The sequence below is a fragment of the Mustelus asterias genome, chromosome 9, assembly GCF_964213995.1.
Source record: "Mustelus asterias chromosome 9, sMusAst1.hap1.1, whole genome shotgun sequence".
Taxonomy (NCBI): domain Eukaryota; kingdom Metazoa; phylum Chordata; class Chondrichthyes; order Carcharhiniformes; family Triakidae; genus Mustelus; species Mustelus asterias.
In genome coordinates this window covers 25,058,587-25,080,156 of record NC_135809.1, presented here as the reverse complement: position 1 = coordinate 25,080,156, position 21,570 = coordinate 25,058,587, and the positions used below count along the sequence as shown (strand labels likewise).

The window sequence follows — 21,570 nt, the reverse complement described above, 5'->3', positions numbered from 1 at the left end:
TAGATAGAGGCCAACAGCTTTGAAGGGTAAGTGGAATAAAAAAATCAGAAGGTAAGTCATCCAGAATCATTCTTCCCTGGAATCTGATTAGAGAACAATATTTACTCCCTCTCTGTCTATCCCTGTGCTAGAAAAATGTATGTTGCAAGGGTCTCAGAGAGAAGTCAATTAAAATGGGAGAAAATGAACTTAAAAAAAGGTTCTTTAAACTATCTAGAACCAGATGTGTGTTTATATTGTAGGTACAAACAGCACTATTGCTTCCTCCACTGTCTGCATGCCTTCAGGATTTGTTTAAAGCAGACCCAAATACTGGGTGCATATATGAATGAGCAACTTTGCAGATATCTAGTTATAACTTAACTAAAATTATGTTAAGACTCTGTACATATGTAGTGCAACTTTTATTGTGGACCGATCATACCACACCATTGAAGAAACATTTTAAAGAACAACCTACATCGCGGAAAATCCACACAATATTACTTTATTTTGTGCTTACAATGGCCATTGGGAGTGATCAGAAGGATCTGTTCAAAGTTGTTCTGTTACAGCTGTCTTTTATACAGATCATAGGAGTATATTCAAGTCTATACAGATCTAATCACATCAGCCATCTTTTATACAGATCTAATCAGACGGGTATATTCAATTCTGTACAGATCTAATAACATTCATCAATACAATGGATTTCCTATCTTGTTTACCCAATAGGTCTTTGCCAGAATATGATTACAGCCATACTTATGTGGTTGTAGCTTTGTTTTCCCTAGAGCATTCCATTCTTTGTATGCCTTAATTTTTTTTGAGTCAGGCTATCCTCTCTAACCCGTCAAGCCATGCTAACCCATATTTTCTGAGTTAGCCCTTTATTTATATTCTACTTTCTCAACACCTTATAAGAAATGCTACATTATTGCTCGCTGTAATTATCCTTTTCAAGGAATAGTTGTCCTGTGAATGTGTACATTAGAAAAGAAACTGCTAAGTATTTACCTAGAAAAGTTACAGATTCTGCCAAAGTAATGCAAGTTTTCTCGTAGATAATTGATGTTAGTACTACAGCTCTTTAAACTAGAGAAGCCCTTCTATGCAAAAGGTTGACAAGCATATATTCAAAATGAAATTTTAGACCTCTTACAGAAATGATGACTGTGGGACTTATAAGATTTTTTACATTAACTTTGAGCAGTGTGTGTGTGTGTGTGTGTGTGTGTATGTGAAATCCCTTTCCCTTGAGATTGAAAACATGCTGCATTTTTAAATAAATGCATTTTTTCGATAGGGATGAGAGTTTCCACTGACAGCAGAGTCTCAGCAGTTACTTTATCATTTTCCTTGTGTTGAGTCTCAGCACTGAGTTAATTTTCTTCTCCCACAGAGGAGGTAGCACAGACTGGCAGGATTGGTTAGCCAGTGAGCAACAAGTTTCACGCTTGTAGCCCAACACCTGTTCCAGCAGCAAAAGGGTAAATATGGTGTGAATTGATAGAGGCTTCCTTAGACACTTGACTAAGCACAACTGGCATCACGCACAGGAGGTAAAGGTCAGTGACAGCAATGTGGCCTTTTCTCACAGTAAGGAACAGTTCAAATTCTAATCCAGGGCCTTTCTTTCTAGTTTTCTTTTATGTTTAATCCCATTTGGATATTCAAGTTTCAGTGCAAACTGATACCATGCTGAAGGTTACAAAGACAGAAGCAAGGGATGTTGTTTCCCCTCTGCTGGTACATTTGAGTAATCCTGGATTAAGTTCAAGGCCACTCAGTTTAAAAAAGTGTGCAGTTCATAGCAACACCAGCTTCTAAGAGGAACACATTATGCTGCCTGTGCTTTTCCCATGTATAGTGTTTTTTTAAAGTCCTGAAAGCTTTTGTAAACCAAATTAGTAATGAACACTAGAGAAGCTTGTTACCAAGCATCTCATGAATGAAATGTTCGGTCAGAGAGAACATTTGCCAAGTGCCAATTCATTCTGTACGCATTAGTTGTCTAATCAAAACGATTTGAACTTTTATTCTAGATACTTTTCCTTTCTGTAATTAAGACTCTGGTGATCCCTGTATCTGTGAGAATGTGTTTGCTTCCCCAGGTATCTAGATACACCTGCAGCGTGCCCAGGGAGCGAGCAGAGGATGCTCCTCAATTTATATCAGCCACAGTTTGCACTTGTGCTTCAAGTGATTCTCCTTGTCTCCAAATTGTGGCAGAATAGTACAACATTTTATGTTAGAATCTAACTTCCAAGCAAATTATTAAACAGCAAAAGTACGTGTGAATAATAGTCTTAGCATCACACAGAAACACAGAAAATAGAAGCAGGAGTAGGCCATTCGGCCCTTGGAGACTGCCTTGCTATTCACTTTGATCATGGCTGGTCATCAAATTCAATATCCCGCCTCCCAACAGCAACAGGTGGTGAGCATGGTTAGCTCTTTGTGTAGTTAAAAATAGCTTGAAACTGTTGTGTTAAACTACAAAATAAGTAACATTCTTACATTGTTAATCTATTCCTTTTTCTCACCATTTACAAAAGCTGTTTGGCTTCAACCTCTCTCTCTAAAGACTGTAGATAGCTCTCTGATTGGAAAAACATAGACGAATGAATACCTTTGTGACTGAGCTCCAGTGAATTTGGTTAAGTATATTTTTTAAACATTTGCCAGTCAAATTTATCTTTGAACAAATTCCAAAAGATGTTTATATGATATGCTCCTCCCTTGGGCATCTGCCCAAGTGCAACGACTATTTTCCCCAGAATTGCATCAAAATGAATTATTTTTGCCCAAATTAAGGAGGGCAAAGGTGTTAGTGTAGCGCTATTTCTAGCGGTACTATGCAAACTTGCATTGATTCCCCTGAGGGAAGGCGTTGCTGTGGGCTGTTGCATACGCGGTCTGTGTTGCATTCTCTATTGATACCAGTGGAGATATTTAAGCATGTATAAAAGCATCTGCAGTGCCCAGATGTCAAGTTAGGTACTAAGAGAGGTGAAGAAATATTAGATTCAGAGTGTGTGGGGAAACAAAAATGATACAAAAGAGAAGTAAATTTAAAAATGTTAAAAATTAAAATTTGATATTTTTTAAAAACTCATAACAATTCACGACCTGAAAGAATGAATCTAAACTTATTCACTTTCTCAGCCAACAAGGTTGATTGGCAGTTATTAACAATCATCGCACTGTTAAAGGATACTTGTGCTATAAATTGCCAGACTTAACTTTCTGTGGCGCATTTAATGAGAAATGAATGTTTAAATGCAGCAACTTCATGAAACTCATGGGGAGGTTAAGGTCGAGATGCCGTTTTTGAGAGTTGGCACAATATAAATCATCCAGCAACTTGCAGCATTTTGCATTTCACGGAAGGGTTCTTCCTCACCACCTGTTGCTGGCCAATTTACACATTTTTGACAGCAATATGACAGCAAGCTGAGGCCTAACATCTCCTGCTAGCCTGAGTTTCCTAACCTCTTCAATCTCCGAGAATAGTTTTGCAAATATTGTTTGGAGATTTCCACAAATGTTTTAGTCTGTGTACTTCTGGTGAGTGGGTCATGTTTCTCATTCCCACATGTCATTTACAACTATTTCTTGCATCAATATTGCAAAATTCATGAGATTTAAAAGGAAGTCCAACATTCCACAAGAGGTTATTTTATGCACTGTTAACTTTGAGTTTAAAAGCCAATCTATGGTGATATAGAACGTGGAAGATTAAACAAGTAAGTTGTCAGTTTACATCAGTCAATATGTTGTTTCTTTCAAGCTTTCTCACATTTTACAACCTATTGGAAAAGCTTTCATTTTTTTAGTTCAAGATTGGACTTAAATGATAGCCCTGAAGGAGATATCTGTGGACACATTGTGCTTGAGTGAGTTAGTCTAAATCATTCCAGTCATGCCTTTTAACTGGAGTCCAACAAAAGCTTTTACTCTGGTATTTATAGTTGCCCATGGATCAAGTGCCATTAAGGTGGAATTTGTTTTTGTGATCTAAATTTTGTTTGATGTTTAGGGTGGACCGTAAGAGAGATTGTTGGTGTTAGCTAGCAGGTGTTAACTGCATTCATCAATAAGTGTAACTGCTATCAACCTTGCTCGAGTTCTGACATTATTGCTAGTCATAAGTTTAATAACTATTAAAATGGTAGAATCAGTTTTTGGTGACATTAGGTGGAATTTTCCAACTTTTCTGGCAGAGAGGCGCAGCGAATGGGAAAGACCCTGCGGGAGCCACTGGATCCAATGGCAACTTTCTCCGACAAATTGTTCAGCTAGTTGGAAAAAATTGAAGGGGCAGGTCCCACACTTATCCGCCTTTTGGCTAAGATCAAGCATCAGATCAAGCCCATTACAGGTGGAATACCTTATCTTATCAGCTTGGATCTTGTGGGGGAACCGTGAATTGGATTCAATTTCAATTTGTTTTTTGGAGCAAGCAAGGTGATGGATTCGGGTCCACCCGCTGTGAGCATTGCCTTTGTAACTTTAAGAATGGGGTAAAAATTTAAAATCTCATCTGTTTGAAACAAAACACACTGACAGGCAGTGCCCATGCCACCGGCAACCGGATCAGGTGCCATTTTTAAAGGCTGTCCCAATATTAAAGATAGAATTACCCGCTCCCCCACGAGCAATGCACTAATGCACTCACCTCAACTCCTCTGGCGGGTTCTGCTTGCCAGGTGTCCACCTTGGGTGAACTGTCGTAATTCACGCATGCTGACGTGAATGAATTATGCAATGGGTGAGGAGGTGGGGAGAGATTATCAGGCCTAGAGGGCTAATAACGAAAAGTCAATTTATTGTAATGGGGTTTCTGACGGTGAACATCGGGATTCCTGTTATGTCACTAGTTGGAAGATCGGGACAATTGCCTCATGGCTTTAACTTGGCGTGTAATGCAATTTGGGCCCCACACCGGATATTCCACTCGGGCTGTCGATCCCACCCAGCGGAAGCGGAAAGTCCCGCCCATTGTTTTTAGTTTGTTTCCTTATCTTACTAACTGTTATCTCTAAATGCGACTAATTCAGTTCTCTCATGGCCAGCTTCCTGCCTTCCTCTATGGGCAAATCGAAGCTCACCTCAAATCATGCTTTGCATATGCCAGCTTGCACCAAGTCTTTTCACTCATCATCTCTGCATTTGCTGACCTACATTGGCTCCTGGTCCAGCAGTTTCTCAAATTTAACATTCTCAGCCTTGTGTTCAATCCCCCCCGTGGTCTCACCTCTCCCTATCTCTGCCCTGCATCAAGTTGACAACTTTCCATAATCTCTGTGCACTTCAATTCCAGCCTTTTGAACATCATCTGATTTCCATCTCTTGCCACTTGTGGCTCTGTCTTCAGTTGCTTAGGCCCCAAGCCCTGTATTCTGCCCCGACACCACTTCTACCATGGTGACTCTCTCCATTCCTTAATGCCTATCTCTTTTGACCAAACTTTTGATACTCAAATCTTTCTTTGGTGTAAGCTTCTGTGTTCGATAATGTTCATGTGAAATTAAATCAGGATGTGGGTGAGTTCATGCCAAGTTTCTGACCTAATGTCACTTTTCGTAGCTTTAAGCTCCTACTCGTTTCCGAACCTGCCTCACCAGCAGTTAAAATTCTGCCGCTGATACAGAAAGTAAGATTAATGTGCATTAATAAACAAGAGGCTTTAACTATATCATGGATAGATTAGTGTGATCACATATCTGTAGAGTTTTTTTTAAATTCATTTGTGGGACATGGGCGCCGCTGGCTGGCCAGCATTTATTGCCCATCCGTAGTTGTCCTTGGAGGGAAACTAGGGATGGGCAATGCAGTCAGTGGCTCTGGAGTTACATATAGGCCAGACTAGGTAAGGACGGCAGATTTCCTTCCCTAAAGGACACTAGTGAACCAGATGGGTTTTCCTGACAATCGACAATGGTTTCATGGTCATCAGTAGATTCTTAATTCCAGATATGGTTTTTTATGGAATTCAAATTTTACCATCTGCCGTGGCAGGATTCAAACCTGGGTCCTCAGAACATTAGCTGAGTTTCTGGATTAATAGTCTCGTGATGATACCATGAGGCCATCGCCTCCCCTTAACTTACTAAGCATTGGTATCAAATTCTGTGAACTGAAATACCTTAAAAGGCAGCAGGAGGGGAAGAATTACTGTAAGAATTAATTTAGTGTACTGCATTTTTGCAGAAGAGGGCGCAATACAACACAATCACAATCTCTTCTGAACGTAGCAGATTTTTAATGTTTTATTTTATTATTTTGTGCAGCATTATTTTCGTTGATAGAAATCTTTTTCGAAAGTTGAACTACTGTTGCCGCTGTGATTTATTTATTTTCTGGTCTTCCTCCCTTTTGATTAATCATCCATCTCCTTTCACCTTTCTACATTTGCTACTGCAATCAGCAGACTGCAGAGCGCTCCTTGACCTCTGATCTTCCTGATAATATATGGTTCCGCCGACATAACAAAATAACACTAGCAGTAGCTTACAACCCCACCTAAAAAGCAATCTGGGAACTGTTGAGGCGTGCAATCTCTAGAGTTTTAAGAACAATGGACAGAGTGTCATTCTTAACAATATATATTTTCCAAGCACAAATCCCTACATTAAAAATATAGTGAATCCTGTACTATTGATATACATCATCTCTGTCCTGTAAACAGCAGATCGGCTGTCTCTGTTATTGAATGATTCAAATGTGGAAACATAAGACCATAAGGTAGAGGAGCAGAATTAGGTCATTCAGCCCATTGGGTCTGCTCTGCCATTCAATCATAGCTGATAAAATTTGATTTGATTTATTATTGTCACATGTATTAGTATACAGTCAAAAGTATTGTTTCTTGTTTGCTATACAGAGAAAGTATACCGTTCATAGAGAAGGAAGGGAGAAAGTGCAGAATGTAGTGTTACAGTCATACCTAGGGTGTAGAGAAAGATCAACTTAGTGCGAGGTAGGTCCATTCAAAAGTCTGAAGGCAGCAGGGAAGAAGCTGTTTTTGAGTCAATTGGCACATGATCTCAGACTTTTGGTTGCATGGGGTCCTTAATTATGCTGGCTGTTTTTTCGAGGCAGCGGGAAGTGTAGACAGAGTCAATGGATGGGAGGATGGTTTGCGTGATGGACTGGGCATCATTCATGACCCTTTGTAGTTTCTTGCGGTCTTGGACAGAGCAGGAACCATACCAAGCTGTGATCCAACCAGAAAGAGTGCTTTCTATGGTTTCTCAACCCTATTCTCCCACCTTTCCCGTAACCTTTAATCCTCCTATCAATCAAGAGCCTATCTATAAGACCATAAGAATAGAGTATTTGGAGCTTTAAATAAAGGCACTTAAATTCATATAGTCCTTTCACCTCCTCAGATCATCACAAAACACTTCACAGCCAATTATATACTTTTTGAAGCTAATTTGAGTACAGCATGAGCCCAGATCTTCCAATGGCTCTGATCAGACCAAAAAAACACTAATCTTCCTCCAATATTTCTGGGCAATTATTTGATGGAGGATCCTTCCAAATGGAATGAGTAGAGGAAATCTCTGAGATGTCAGGGAAGGTGCCTCCTTTATTATGGCACTAATTACCGTATTCTGGGAAGTAACAAGTTTCAATGTCCCAAAGTTTCTTTGAAAAGCTACAGGGTCAGTGGGTAATGGGGTAGCATGAGTTGGGTAAGGAGGTGGGGTGGATGAGATAAGGGTGAGGGTGGGTAAGGTAAGTTGGTAGGGTGGGGGTGGTAAGTGGGTAAGATGGGTACGGTCAGGGAAAAGGCCAGGTGAGGGAGTACTGTGATAAGGTCTGGGCCTGTCAGGTCAGGCTTGGGAGAATCAGTGTGTGTAATTGGAGGGTCTGTTGTATAGTTACTCAGGGGTTAGACGAGAATTTTTCTGTTGAAGATTTCCTGAGCAACTATTCTGATAAGTAAGTCAAAAATGTCCAGAGTCTCTGGGCAGAGTTCACCCATCTGGGAGTAAGTCCCGTGGCGGGGTTAGGAACGTGAAGTTTTGCCCGCTGCAGAGGCTGCTGGGAAAACTTGCCAAGTCTTCCGGCCCGACATCATTATTTATGTAACCGGGTGCTTTGCCTGTATTCCGATGTGGGGCAGGCCTGATGGCGCATAGTCTGCCATCCTGTCCAGGCGCCATATTGAAAAGGCGTCCAACATCACTGACCCATGATTGAAGAAAGAAGGTGGACCTCTGGAGAAAGAAGATGGATCTCCAGGAACATTCTGAAGCTGAAGATGGACCCCCCTCCAGGACACTGAACCTGCAAGGTCTATCTGTAGATGCTGCCTCCGACCCACTGCTATGGTGTCCAGAGTTACCAGTTGCCTCCACCAGAGGCAGCCCCAGGCATCATTCAGGTGAGTCCCAACACCTGTATGCATTGTTATTCCAAACGTGTTTTGCTCTGGCATTTTTTCCCGCTAGTGCTATGGGGAATCTGGGTGCCATGGGTGGTTGGACCCTCATTTGCATCACATTAGCAGACTGTAAATGTGTTTCACACTGGCTTCCAGTTGATTTCCCGACCCACCATGATGGGCAACAGCGCAAGGTCCCACTGTGTAAATAATTCACGCCAGCGATTTTTGGCCTTCCCACTGCATTCTCCGCAATCCCACAGCCATTGAATTCTGTCCTCTGACTCCAACACAGGGGCCAGAATTCTCCAGCTGTTCACACCCCGCAGCCGCTGCCAGCAAGAACAGAGAATTTGATGCTCAGACAAATCTCCATTCCCTGCAGCGGGACCGGAGAATCTCAGCTGCGGGCGAGATCAGAGAATCCGGACCACAGTTGTTTTCGGAGACTCCAGGGAACAGGAGAATTGCCCATCGGAAGCTCAAATATCCTGCTCAATCCCCACCGAGATATCATCGCGTTGGGAGTCTGAGGCATCGTGTAGCGCATCTTGGGGGCTACATCCGGTCTCCAACTACCTGGAGACTGGGAGATGGGGTCTTTGTTATTGATCAGGTAGAACTTTGCTTGTGAACACAATGGAATATTTGTCATGAAACAATGCAATGATTGGAACACAAGTCAGTTACATCCGTTCAATCCACCGATCATGTTTATTCCTATGGATATTTCCCAACCGTGGGGCTGCACGGTAGCACAGTGGTTAGCACTGCTGCTTCACAGCTCCAGGGACCTGGGTTCGATTCCCGGCTCGGGTCACTGTCTGTGTGGAGTTTGCACATTCTCCTCGTGTCTGCGTGGGTTTCCTCCCACAGTCGAAAGATGTGCGGGTTAGGTTGATTGGCCATGCTAAAATTGCCCCTTAGTGTCCTGGGATGCATAGATTAGAGGGATTAGCGGATAAAAATGTAGGGATATGGGGGTAGGGCCTGGGTGGGATTGTGGTCGGTGCAGACTCGATGGGCCGAATGGCCTCTTTCTGTACTGTAGGGTTTCTATGATTCTATGATTAACCTATTTCATCGCCCAAGACAATATTTGGAATTCTCTTCCTTCACACCTTTCCAAAATGAAACCAAGCCAACCTCTATTTTATCTAGCATGACTTCAGAATTTTATCTGACTTGACTTCAGTTTGATTAACTGAGAGCAGCTGTTCAGAGACCAAATTCTGTTAGGGAAGAGTTAATATTGTATCGAAAATTGTTGCCAGACATTAATGTCTGTATCTCATTAGACATTGATTGAAGAGTCTGATCTACTTAAGAAAGTAATAAACTAAGTGACATTCCTTTGCATTTAGGTTTCAGCTTTTGGTCTCATAAAGAATGTGCTTTATGAATCAGTACTTTTGTTGCCAACAAGAATGTAAGAAAACCTCCAGATAATTTAATGTCCATATGTATAATTTAGTGGGATAGACAGTGGGTTAAGTCGATTGTTTGAATGCCATTTATTTAGCTTGAAGTTAATATCCTCACTTTTGGTGTTACTCTTCACAGTCGACAAAAATGTCTTAATGATTATTAACAGTTAAAATGAAAACAGTCTTGTAACATGCTTGTAACTTTGCAGGGGAAAAAATAGTTTTTCTGATTTTTCAACAGAAACATCATCAATGAATTTGTGAAAATTACTTCTGATTGGTATTTATAAACAGATATTTTAAAATCTCGTTACAAAGTGTGAGGTTTTATAAGATGGTTATGTTTTAAACTGTCTCTTTTAAGTGTATGATCTCTTACCAGTTCTGCCCAGTGATTGTAAACACAAAGGCAGAAGCAACCAGCATTGCTCCATGTTGACTTTTGGACTCTCAAATTTACTGACTCTGAGACCCAGGATAGGGAGAGAGAGACAGAGAGGGAAATGGGAACAGCACTGTCTCGAACAGCACTTGAAAAAGGCTGTTAGTCACCTGGAATGGGTGGGTTGTCTCATGAGGAAAGGTTAGACAGGCTCGGCTTGTATTCGCTGGAGTTTAGAAGAGTAAAAAGTGACTTGATTTTTAAAAATTCATTCTTGGGACATGAACATCACTGGCTGGCCAGAATTTATTGTCCATCCCTGGTTGCCCTTGAACTGAGTGGCTTGTTAAGCCATTTCGGAGGGCAGTTGAGAGTCAACCACATTGCTGTGGTTCTGGAGTCACATGTAGGCCAGACCAGGTAAGGACAGCAGATTTTCTTCCCTGAAGGACATCAGTAGATTATTAATTCCAGATTTTTTTTATTGAATTCAAATTCCACCAGCTGTCGTGCTGAGATTCGAACATTAGCTGAGTTTCTGGATTAATAGTTTAGCGATAATACCACAAGCCCATCTCCTCCCTCATGTTAAAATGAAACATGTTAAGATCCTGAGGGATCTTGATGAGAGTGGATGTGGAGAGGATACATGAATACAGAACGAGGGAGTCACTGTTCGAAAATAAGAGGTTGTACATTTAAAACGGAGATGAGGCAAAGTTTTTCACTCAGGGGGTAGTGAGTCTTTGGAACTCTTCCTGAAAGGGCAGTAGAAGCAGAGTTTTTGAATATTTTCAAGGCAGTAGCAGATAGGTTCATGGACATGATATGTTATTGGGAACAGGTGGAGTGTAGATATGAAGTTACTATCATTTCAACCATGATTTTGTGAAATGGTGGAGCAGGCTCGAGGGGCTGAATGGCCTCCTCCTGCTCCTTGTTCATATGATTCACTGCCAGTGTGTGCGAGAAACTGGAGCATTGTTGCTCACCCAAAATTGGGCTACGGGCCTTATTTTAATAATAGAGGCAAACTGCCACTGTCCACCATGCCTGCAGAGGCAGCCCAACGGTCATTGGGGATTGAATTTAGGCCTGTTGCTAATTCACAGGCAGCTGTCCTCAGGTAAGTCTTGGAGAGATGGGAGAAAAACCCAGGAAGCCCAAGAGTGGGCCAGCTGCAAGCCACAACAATGTGGTGGAAGAGGGAAGAGCAACCATCTCTTTCCAGCTTCGTAGAGGGGGAGTTTAAAAAGAGAAGCCTTTCCTTCCTCTTTTTTAGTGGTCACCAGCAGTCCCTTTTAGGTTGAGATAAACCTGGATAACTAGTCTGAACGTGCACAGTAAGTACACAGTTAGCTTTTCACTCTTGTAGAAGTAGTCTGAGTCATACAAGCATACGAACAAGGAGCAGGAGCAGGCTATTCAGCCCCTCAAACCTGCTCCGCCATTTCATAACATCATGGCTGATCAGATAGTAACCTCAAATCTGCATCCCGCCTACCCCCACTAACCTATCACGCCTTGGCTTACCAAGAATCTAACCACCTTGGCCTTAAGACTGCCTTTGAGGAAGAGAGTTCCAAAACTCACAATCCTCTGAGTGAAAAACTTTGCCTCATCTCGGTTTTAAATGGACGACAACCTGATTTTTAAATGGTGACCCCTAGTTCTAGATTCTCCCACAAGAGGAAACATCCTCTCCACATCCAGCATTCATTTCATTTATAAGTTGATCCAATCCAACACAGCCTTGGGGCCATGCCAAGTAACATAAAATCAGCAAGTACCAATGAGGTGGCAGCTGCAGATTAATGCCTAAACCGAAGAGCTGTCAATGGATATACATAAACAGAAATCCAAGCATTTAAACTGAATGGTACAATCACACACTTCAGCTGACAATTCTCAGGTGAGAATTTTGTTTCGATAAGACTCATGGGGCTATTTCTACCTTGTCTCAATTTGACTCTCCCTGGTGTCCACTTAGCTACAAATACATTCCCCTCATCTCCTACCTCAATATATGGCCCACCCTCAGTGACAGAGCGTTGAGTGGGAAGTAGTTGAGATGTTGCAGCTGGAGTCTCAAGTGTGAGCTGAGTCATTTGAGTGAAACTCTTTTCTCTGAAGCGCTACCTTCAGTTCTTGTTTTTGCAACAGTTTCTGCGCTCTGGTATAAATCCCTTTCATGTGCGAACATCAGACGGCTAATGGGACGATCCAGGAGTGTCACAATCTAAGCTGTTAATCATAGTTCAGCTGCTAGCACCTTCGCCTGAGTCAGAAGACGGTGGGTTCAATTCCACTCCAAAGCACAATTCCATAGGGCTGACACCTCGGTGCAATACTAAGGGAGTACTGCAGTACTGAAGTCTTTTGGTTATGTCAGACCAAAGTCCCACCTCAAGTGGATGTAAAGGATTCCATGGCACTATCTTAAAGAACAGGAGAGATTTCCTTGGTGCCTTGGCTGACATTTATCTCAGAATCAAAATCACTCAAACAGATTACCTAGTCATTATCACATAGTTATTTTGGGGAATTTGTTGTGTATAAATTGGCTGTTCCCTACATTCCAACATTGACTACCCTTCAAAAGTACCTCATTGGTTTCAAAGCGCTTTTGGACGTCTTGAGATTGTAAGAAGTATTATATAAATGCAAGTCTGCCTCGTCTACACATGATGTGGAGATGCCGGCGTTGGACTAGGGTAAACACAGTAAGAAGTTTAACAACACCAGGTTAAAGTCCAACAGGTTTATTTGGTAGCAAAAGCCACACAAGCTTTCGGAGCTCCAAGCCCCTTCTTCAGGTGAGTGGGAATTCTGTTCACAAACAGGGCATATAAAGACACAGACTCAATTTACATGAATAATGGTTGGAATGCGAATACTTACAGCTAATCAAGTCTTTAAGATACAAACAACGTGAGTGGAGAGAGCATCAAGACAGGCTAAAAAGATGTGTATTGTCTCCAGACAAGACAGCCAGTGAAACTCTGCAGGTCCAGGCAAGCTGTGGGGGTTACAAATAGTGTGACATGAACCCAATATCCCGGTTGAGGCCGTCCTCGTGTGTGCGGAACTTGGCTATCAGTTTCTGCTCAGCGACTCTGCGCCATTGTGTGTCGTGAAGGCCGCCTTGGAGAACGCTTACCCGAATATCAGAGGCCGAATGCCCGTGACCGCTGAAGTGCTCCCCAACAGGAAGAGAATAGTCTTGCCTGGTGATTGTCGAACGGTGTTCATTCATCCGTTGTCGCAGCGTCTGCATAGTTTCCCCAATGTACCATGCCTCGGGACATCCTTTCCTGCAGCGTATCAGGTAGACAACGTTGGCCGAGTTGCAAGAGTATGTACCGTGTACCTGGTGGATGGTGTTCTCACGTGAGATGATGGCATCTGTGTCGATGATCCGGCACGTCTTGCAGAGGTTGCTGTGGCAGGGTTGTGTGGTGTCGTGGTCACTGTTCTCCCGAAGGCTGGGTAGTTTGCTGTGGACAGTGGTCTGTTTGAGGTTGTGTGGTTGTGTGGTTGTAACTCCCACAGCTTGCCTGGACCTGCAGAGTTACACTGGCTGTCTTTTCTGGAGACAATACACATCTTTTTAGCCTGTCTTGATGCTCTCTCCACTCACGTTGTTTGTATCTTAAAGACTTGATTAGCTGTAAGTATTCGCATTCCAACCATTATTCATGTAAATTGAGTCTGTGTCTTTATATGCCCTGTTTGTGAACAGAATTCCCACTCACCTGAAGAAGGGGCTTGGAGCTCCGAAAGCTTGTGTGGCTTTTGCTACCAAGTAAACCTGTTGGACTTTAACCTGGTGTTGTTAAACTTCTTACTCGTCTACACATCACAGGGTTAAAAGAATCAGTAACAACATGTTTAATCCATTAGTAGTGGAGCATGTTCATTTGGACTAATAGTTTGATGAATAGACTGGGTAATCTCAATTACGTACTGAAAGCCTGAGTTATGATGCTATAAAGTCTATCTTTGTGAAGCATCGATAGAAGTAGTTATATTTGCACTGTGGAAGCCACAATATCCCATTTTGATGCCTACAAATATGTCCTGGACTACCCTACTCTCTAAGACTAAATCAATTGTGTATTTATTTTGGATGCAGGAAGTGGATTTCCCCAACTTATCCACTTAATTCACCACATACAAGGAAATCATCTCTATGTCAGAGCATGAGATAATGTATTTTGACCATTTGGGCTGGGGTTTCATGGTTCCGATCGGGACTAGAATAAAATGGCCACTGACCAGAGTGGCCACAGTTCCCACCTCCACTTCTGCCCTTGGTTATTTTCACAATGACGTAGAAGATAGGAGGTCCTATAACCTGCCCACTCCCATTGAAGAGGCAAGTGTTCTCATTGAGTGTCCACCCCGAGTCTGTTTTCTTAATTTCATGGAAGCAGCCAGGCTTTAATAGCCCTTGGGTTTTACACTAGCTGCATGGAGGTGTTAACTTTGGATTGGATGTGGAAAATGTTTAAAAGGTAAGTAAAATAATTTAGCCTTATTTGCAGTTCATCATGCTGGAGCATTCTGTGTTCATTAAGGTGAGTTATGTCACTGCTGTGGAGGGAGGATGTAATTAACCATTAAACACTGCTTTTGTCAGGTTGTTGCTTCTACCAATCAGTAAGCAGTTAAGTAAATGATTAACATTGAAAATGTGGAAGACTTTAGATGTGTTTTTAAAATAAGTTCATGTAATGGGTGAAAAGGTAAAGTACATTTCACGTTATTGAAAAGGTAGCCTTATATGATAATGTGTAAATGTTAAATATTTTCCCATTGTTTTTATATTTTATGCCTAGATATCTTTTGAAATAGTAGCTCTGAAGTCTGTTTGTTTGTTTAGTGAGTTTTATGGGCTCCTTACTGAAATCCAACTGTCCAAAGATGTGTGGGTTAGATTGATTGGCCATGCTAAAATTGCCCCTTAGTGTCCTGAGATGTGTAGGTTAGAGGGATTAGTGGGTAAAATATGTAGGGATATGAGGGTAGGGCCTGGGTGGGATTGTGGTCGGTGCAGACTCGATGGGCCGAATGGCCTCTTTCTGTACTGTAGGGTTTCTATGATTTCTATTTCTAACCATTTTTATAAGTGCTTGATAATGTGATTTACAACTGGTTTAAAGGGTCTGTTTACTTACTTGGAGTTGTATGGGCTATTCAATGCAACGCAACTATTATAGGGTTGTGAGTTATGTTCATTTAAGTGGGACGGCACGAAGGCACAGTGGTTAGCACTGCTGCCTCACAGCGTCAGGGACCCGGGTTCAATTCCAGCCTTGGGTCACTGTCTGTTTGGCAGTTTGCACATTCTCCCCGTGTCTGTGTGGGATGCCTCCGGGTGCTCTGGGTTCCTCCCCACAGTCCAAAGATGTGCAGGTTAGATTGGCCATGCTAAAATTGACCCTAGTGTCGGGAAGATTAGCAGGGTAAATATATGTGGTTATGGAAATAGGGCCTGGGTGGGATTGTGGTCGGTGCAGACTTGAAGGGCCAAATGGCCTCCTTCTGCACGGTGGGGTTTCTATGGATTCTATGGATATTGGGTTCAGAGGTAAGGGATGAGGGGGTTAAGGAGTAGGGTGAGGAAGGGTTTAAAGTGACCAGAATGTTTATCTGTATATAGATGAGCTGCTGATTGCAATATATGAGCAAGGACCAGAAGTAGGCCATTCGGCCCCTCACCATTTAAAAAGATCAAGGCTGATTTAATAGTAACCTCAAATTTGCATTCCACCTACTTCTAACAACCTGAACCTAAGTCATCCCTTTCTATAATGCTAATACCATCATCAACTACCAGAGCCACCCCTCCACCTTCACCTCACTTCCTTAACATCCTAAATATCCCATACCCTTCAATATTCAGGAGCCAATTCATATCCTCCTGCAGCAAAGTCTCCATAATCATACTTATTTATTTCTTGGCGCTTTCTCAGTTTACTGTTTTGTCTTGAATGCTATATGCATTCAGATACAGAGCTTTTGGTTTTATCCTTTTACTCTCTTTATAACGTCTTGTCTCATCTCTTGATTTACTGTTAGATTTACACTCTCTATTGCTTCCTATCACAGTCTGTTTTTCATTTCCCGTAATAATATCTTTCTCTTTTGCTTGTCTCTGCTCTTTGATTTATCACATCTTCCCAAAGTTAATCTCTTGCTCCCACTGTTTAGTTTAAAACCCACTCTACTTCCCTAATTATGCAGCTTGCAAGAACACCGGCCCCAGCATGCACAGCCTCCATTTCATCAGTACTGGTGCCAGTGCCCCATGAACCGGGACCCACTTCTCCAACATCAGTCTCTGAGGCACGCATTCATCCCTCTAATCTGATTTGTCCTATGTCAATTTTCACATGGCTCGGATAATAATCCAGGGATTATAGCCGGAAATCTCTGGCCGTTCGTGCCGGCGGGATTCTCCGGTCCCGCCAGCAGCGGACCTCCGCCCGCGAGTTTCCCACCAGCGTGGGGTGACATCAAAAAGAATTCCATTGATAGCGGGGGAACCAGAGAATCCTGAGATTGGCAAAAACATGCCACCTCCCACCGGCGGGAAACTTGCAACTGGGAGGCCGGAGAATCTCACCCTATGACTTTTGAGGTTTTGCTTCTTAATTTGATGCCTCAGTCCTCATGCTGCCTACGCAGAATTTTTTTCTTTGTCCTGCCTATGTCACTGATAGCTAAATGGACCATGACAACTGGATCCTCCCTTCTACTGCAAGTTCCAGTCCATCTCCGAGCAGGCAACACAACCTCTGGACTCAAGCTCTTTGCTGCAGAGAACAGTGTCAATCCCCCTCACTGTACTATCCCATGCAGCCACTACATTCCTTTTTGCTCCCCCCACTTGAATGGCTTCCTGTACAATGGTGCCATGAACAGTTAGCTCATTCACCCCACCACTCTCATTCTCATCCAAACAAGCTGAAAAAGGGCGGCACGGTAGCACAGTGGTGGGCGGCACGGTAGCACAGTGGTTAGCACTGCTGCTTCACAGCTCCAGGGTCCCGGGTTCGATTCCTGGCTTGGGTCACTGTCTGTGTGGAGTTTGCACATTCTCCTCGTGTCTGCGTGGGTTTCCTCCGGGTGCTCCGGTTTCCTCCCACAGTCCAAAGGTGTGCGGGTTAGGTTGATTGGCCAAGGTTAAAAATTGCCCCTTAGAGTCCTGGGATGTGTAGGTTAGAGGGATTAGCGGGTAGAAATATGTGGGGATAGGGCCTGGGTGGGATTGTGGTCGGTGCAGACTCGATGGGCCAAATGGCCTCCTTCTGCACTGTAGGGTTTCTATGATTCTAAGACCTCAAACCTGTTGGACGATTGTAAAATATGATCCACATACTCTTTCTGGTTACCTCCCTTCACATTTTGATCTCCTTCTCCTTCTGAGCATATACTTTATGGATTCAAGAACTTCTTCTTTGTGGATACTTAAGGGTCATTCCTCCCCCCATGGCACTCCTTCAGAGTTGAATATTGACGATTTCTTTCCTTTGTGTGGAGGATATAGTTTGAGCAAGACAGTTGATTAACTAATTTGGCTCAGGTATCTGGAAACATTCCACAATGAGTGTTCCTTCAATGGCATGCTATCAATCTCAATTTTTCACTCTTAACATAACTTAACATTCATTTGTTTTTAGTGTATGGAATAATAGAACCGTGAACAGTGGGACAGAGGAGTGTGTGTGGGATGTGAGGTCCTTTATGAGTAACCATCCATCAATTAGATTACATTGTGGGGGCATGATAGAAATATGCTGTATGATGTAGTCTCTTAAGCTGTGCATGAGTACTCATGAGTTGATTTACATTAGATAACTTGGTGGGGTCGTTAACCCATTTCTGACACTCAGTGGGATGGTTATCATTGACTACCTGTGACACCACCCTCCACACTAACTTTCTCTCAACTTTCCATTCAAAGGTGCCAATCTCTGCCAGTAACACTTCCATAACTTCACCCGAAACTCCGGGATTCCTACAACTGCAGATAGCTCCAATGCTGCCCATTATAATGCAATTATAATCCTCTCCCTAATCTCTGTCTTACTTGCTCAAATTCACAGGCTTCTGACCTTTTAATCAGTTTCGGTGTTGCTGCTTAACAATATTTGCCTTGGTTTCAGAGGCAGTTAACCTATTAGGAGTCAGGGTATCACTGAAAACCTACCCTGTATATGAATTCTGCCAGTTCAAGAAAATACTGTGGGTTCTTTATAGTGTCGTGTGGGCAAGTGAAAATCTCATTCTCCATGAATCCGAAAGAATGGTCGGCACGGTAGCACCGCGGTTAGCGCTGCTGCCTCACAGCGCCAGGGACCCAGGTTCAATTCTGGCCTCGAGTGACTGTCTGTGTGGAGTTTGCACGTTTTCCCTGTGTCTCCGTGGGTTTCCTCCGGTGCTCCGGTTTCCTCCTACACTCCGAAAATGTGCAGATTAGGTGGATTGACCATGCTAAGTGGCCCCTTAGTGTCAGTGGAATTTGTGGGGTCATAGGGATAAGGCCTGGGTGGGATTGTTGTCGGTGCAGGCTCAATAGGCCAAACGGCCGCCTTCTGCTCTGTAGGGATTCTATCATTTCAGCTCTTTTCACCCAAGATACCAATTTATATTGTTGTTTGTAGATGCACATGTATCAAAGTCCTCCTGGAATTCTAGAAGGGGAGAATTATCAGTCTGATTTTCACAATAATTTGCTGTATCAATTTACATCTGAGATTTTTATTTCCTTGGCCATGTAGATGGGTGTCTATCAATTCTACCATTCCTTATAAAATAAAGAAAGCGATAAAGCTCTCCTTGCTGATCTCTTCCATCACATTGGTTTTGTTTTTCTTGCTTTGCGGAGATTGAATACATTTGCAGCCAAGCCAAGATGCTTTCTCCTATGTGTTATTTAAATTCTAAATTGGACGATGAATTTGCTTTGATAAATGATGGAAATGTCAGAGGCTAGAGGCACTCTGCTACATTTGTTTTGGGAGTGTCTTCAATCTGAGAAGGAATTTTCAGTGAATTCTTCACAGTTCTGAAGGGTCACATACCTTATTTATTGAAAGTAATCACCTTTTGAATTGCATACCTTAGTGGAGATCAGGCATTATCTTTTATTCATTCGTGGGACATGGGCGTTGCTGGCTGGCCAGCATTTATTGTCCATTCCTAGTTGCCCAAGTTAAGAGTTAACCACATTGCTGTGGCTCTGGAGTCACGTGTAGGCCAGACCAGGTAAGGACAGCAGATTTCCTTCCCTAAAGGACATTAATGGTTTCAAGGTCACCAGTAGATTCTTAATTTCAGATTTTTTGTTATTCAATTCAAATTCCACCATCTGCCATGCTGGGATTCGAACCCGGGTCCCCAGAACATTAGCTGAGTTTCTGGATTAATAGTCTAGCGATAATACCCCTAGGCCATCACCTCCCCGTTAGCTAAAGGTCGCCTCACTGCTGCAATCAAAGCATATTGCAAAACACCACTATATGAAAAAAATCACTCCCACAAACAACAGCCCAGATTTTCGCTCCCGGGTTTGGAGTGCAGAGTTAGGACGCTTCTTGGCTCTACAAACCCAACCCAAGAAAAGACATCCAACAGGTGGGATTTTCATTTTGGGTGGGGAGTTCTCTGGGAGTTGGGCCTACTGTCTCCATAACAAGTGCGGAGGCTGCCAAGTTCAGAGGTGGACTGGGTAGAATGTCTGCCTTTGGTGCTACAGCACTGTGTCCAAACTTCTTCTTAAATGCCCCTTCAGCTTCACACCCCCTCATTCCCACACACACTTACCATGCTCCATCCGTGCCACCACATTCCCTCTACTCACCCCATGGCTTTCATACCCTTCATGCCGACCTATGCCCCTCCATACACCCCACCATTGTCCTTCATACCCTCCAATCTTAGCCCCTCTATATACCACGTTTTTCTCTTACACTTACCAGGCCACCTCCCCAGTGGGCAGACTTCAGGAACTATGCTAAGATAAAATAAATTTCTAAATTTTGGTTAAAGAAAAACTCATTCATAAAAACCAATTCATGACATCCTTATGAAAACAAACTTTCATTTAGTGTTTAACACCTTTATAAAACCAAATATTTCATTTATGTACAATCATGCCTATTTTAACAATCCCAAGGGCACTTGACCACCTCCAAAGTATCCCTGGACCATTTACAAATGGGTACCTACCTCTTCAAAAGGGTACCCCCACCTCAACTAAGGACTCCACAAAGTTCAAACCAGTTCCTACCAGGTCTAGCCTGTCCACGTCGTGTTTCACATATCAGGCTCACCAAACTCAAATGCAAGTAAAGGTAGCTGCTGATTTATTTGGGCAACTGACACTGCAAAATGCTCTTGCCCAACTTTTCAACCTGGGCCCATTCCTGTCACTGCAAAAATGGTAGGTACCACGTTCTGGGGCAGGGCTTTGTTGGATTTCCTCTCCAGTAATAGAGGGGCTCTCTGACATTGCAAAGTCCAGACCTTCTGTGGAGAATGGATGGAATACAAATTGCAGAGTAATGTACAGTGCTTTTATTCAAGCCTTAGACATATTCCCAAAGCAGATGAGATGAATCCTGGAATTTTGCTTTCAGTTGCCGATACAAATAACCTGAACTCTGCATTTCCCTTTTGCTATTAGCGTGGATGAGGTGCATGTCAAGGGTAGATATGTTTGCCAATTGAAATAAGACAGTGAGCACATGCCCTGATATCCATCCTCCTGTTTGCCACTCAGTTTGCCACTCAATTTCATCACCATTATTGCTTCCTCTTCCCCTTTTCCACCACACCAATAGCCTCCCCACTGTCATTTATATTAAATGTTCATATAAATGCCAAGTGCGTGGGTTTACACAAGCATATTTGAAAAAAATGGATACTTTTCAGTGCTGAACACAATGTTAACTGGGCACTCAAATAAAATCCTTCCAACCAGATCTGAGTCCTGAGCCTATTGGATTCTTTAATATGTCAAACCTTAGACCATGTGCTAACCTTTGTTTGGACATCTGGGGTGGAATTTTCCGGCCCTTCCTGCACCAGGATTTTCCAGTCCTGCTGAAGGTACCCGTCCCGCAGCGGGTCCCCCTCTGGCGTGATGGGCGAGCCACGCAAAAGACCATAGATATCGGCAGAACTGGATGATCCCACTGGTGGCCTCCGCTGTCAGAAAACATGCCATGAAGGGGGAATGGAAAACCTCACCACTGATCTGAATAGACAGATGACTGTTCTAAATAAGAGGAAGGATCAAGAGTGATTGAGAGCTTGGAGTTGTGGGGGCACAAGTTGACATTGACCATTGTTAGTCGAAACTGTTGGAT

General features: G+C 42.9%; 1 protein-coding gene across 3 annotated transcripts in view; it reads left to right on the top strand.

Annotated features, from left to right (window-relative positions):
• cped1 (cadherin-like and PC-esterase domain containing 1) overlaps window positions 1–21,570 on the top strand; it is a 248,485-nt gene that overhangs the window by 130,832 nt on the left and 96,083 nt on the right. The gene's annotated exons all lie outside the window — the stretch shown is intronic.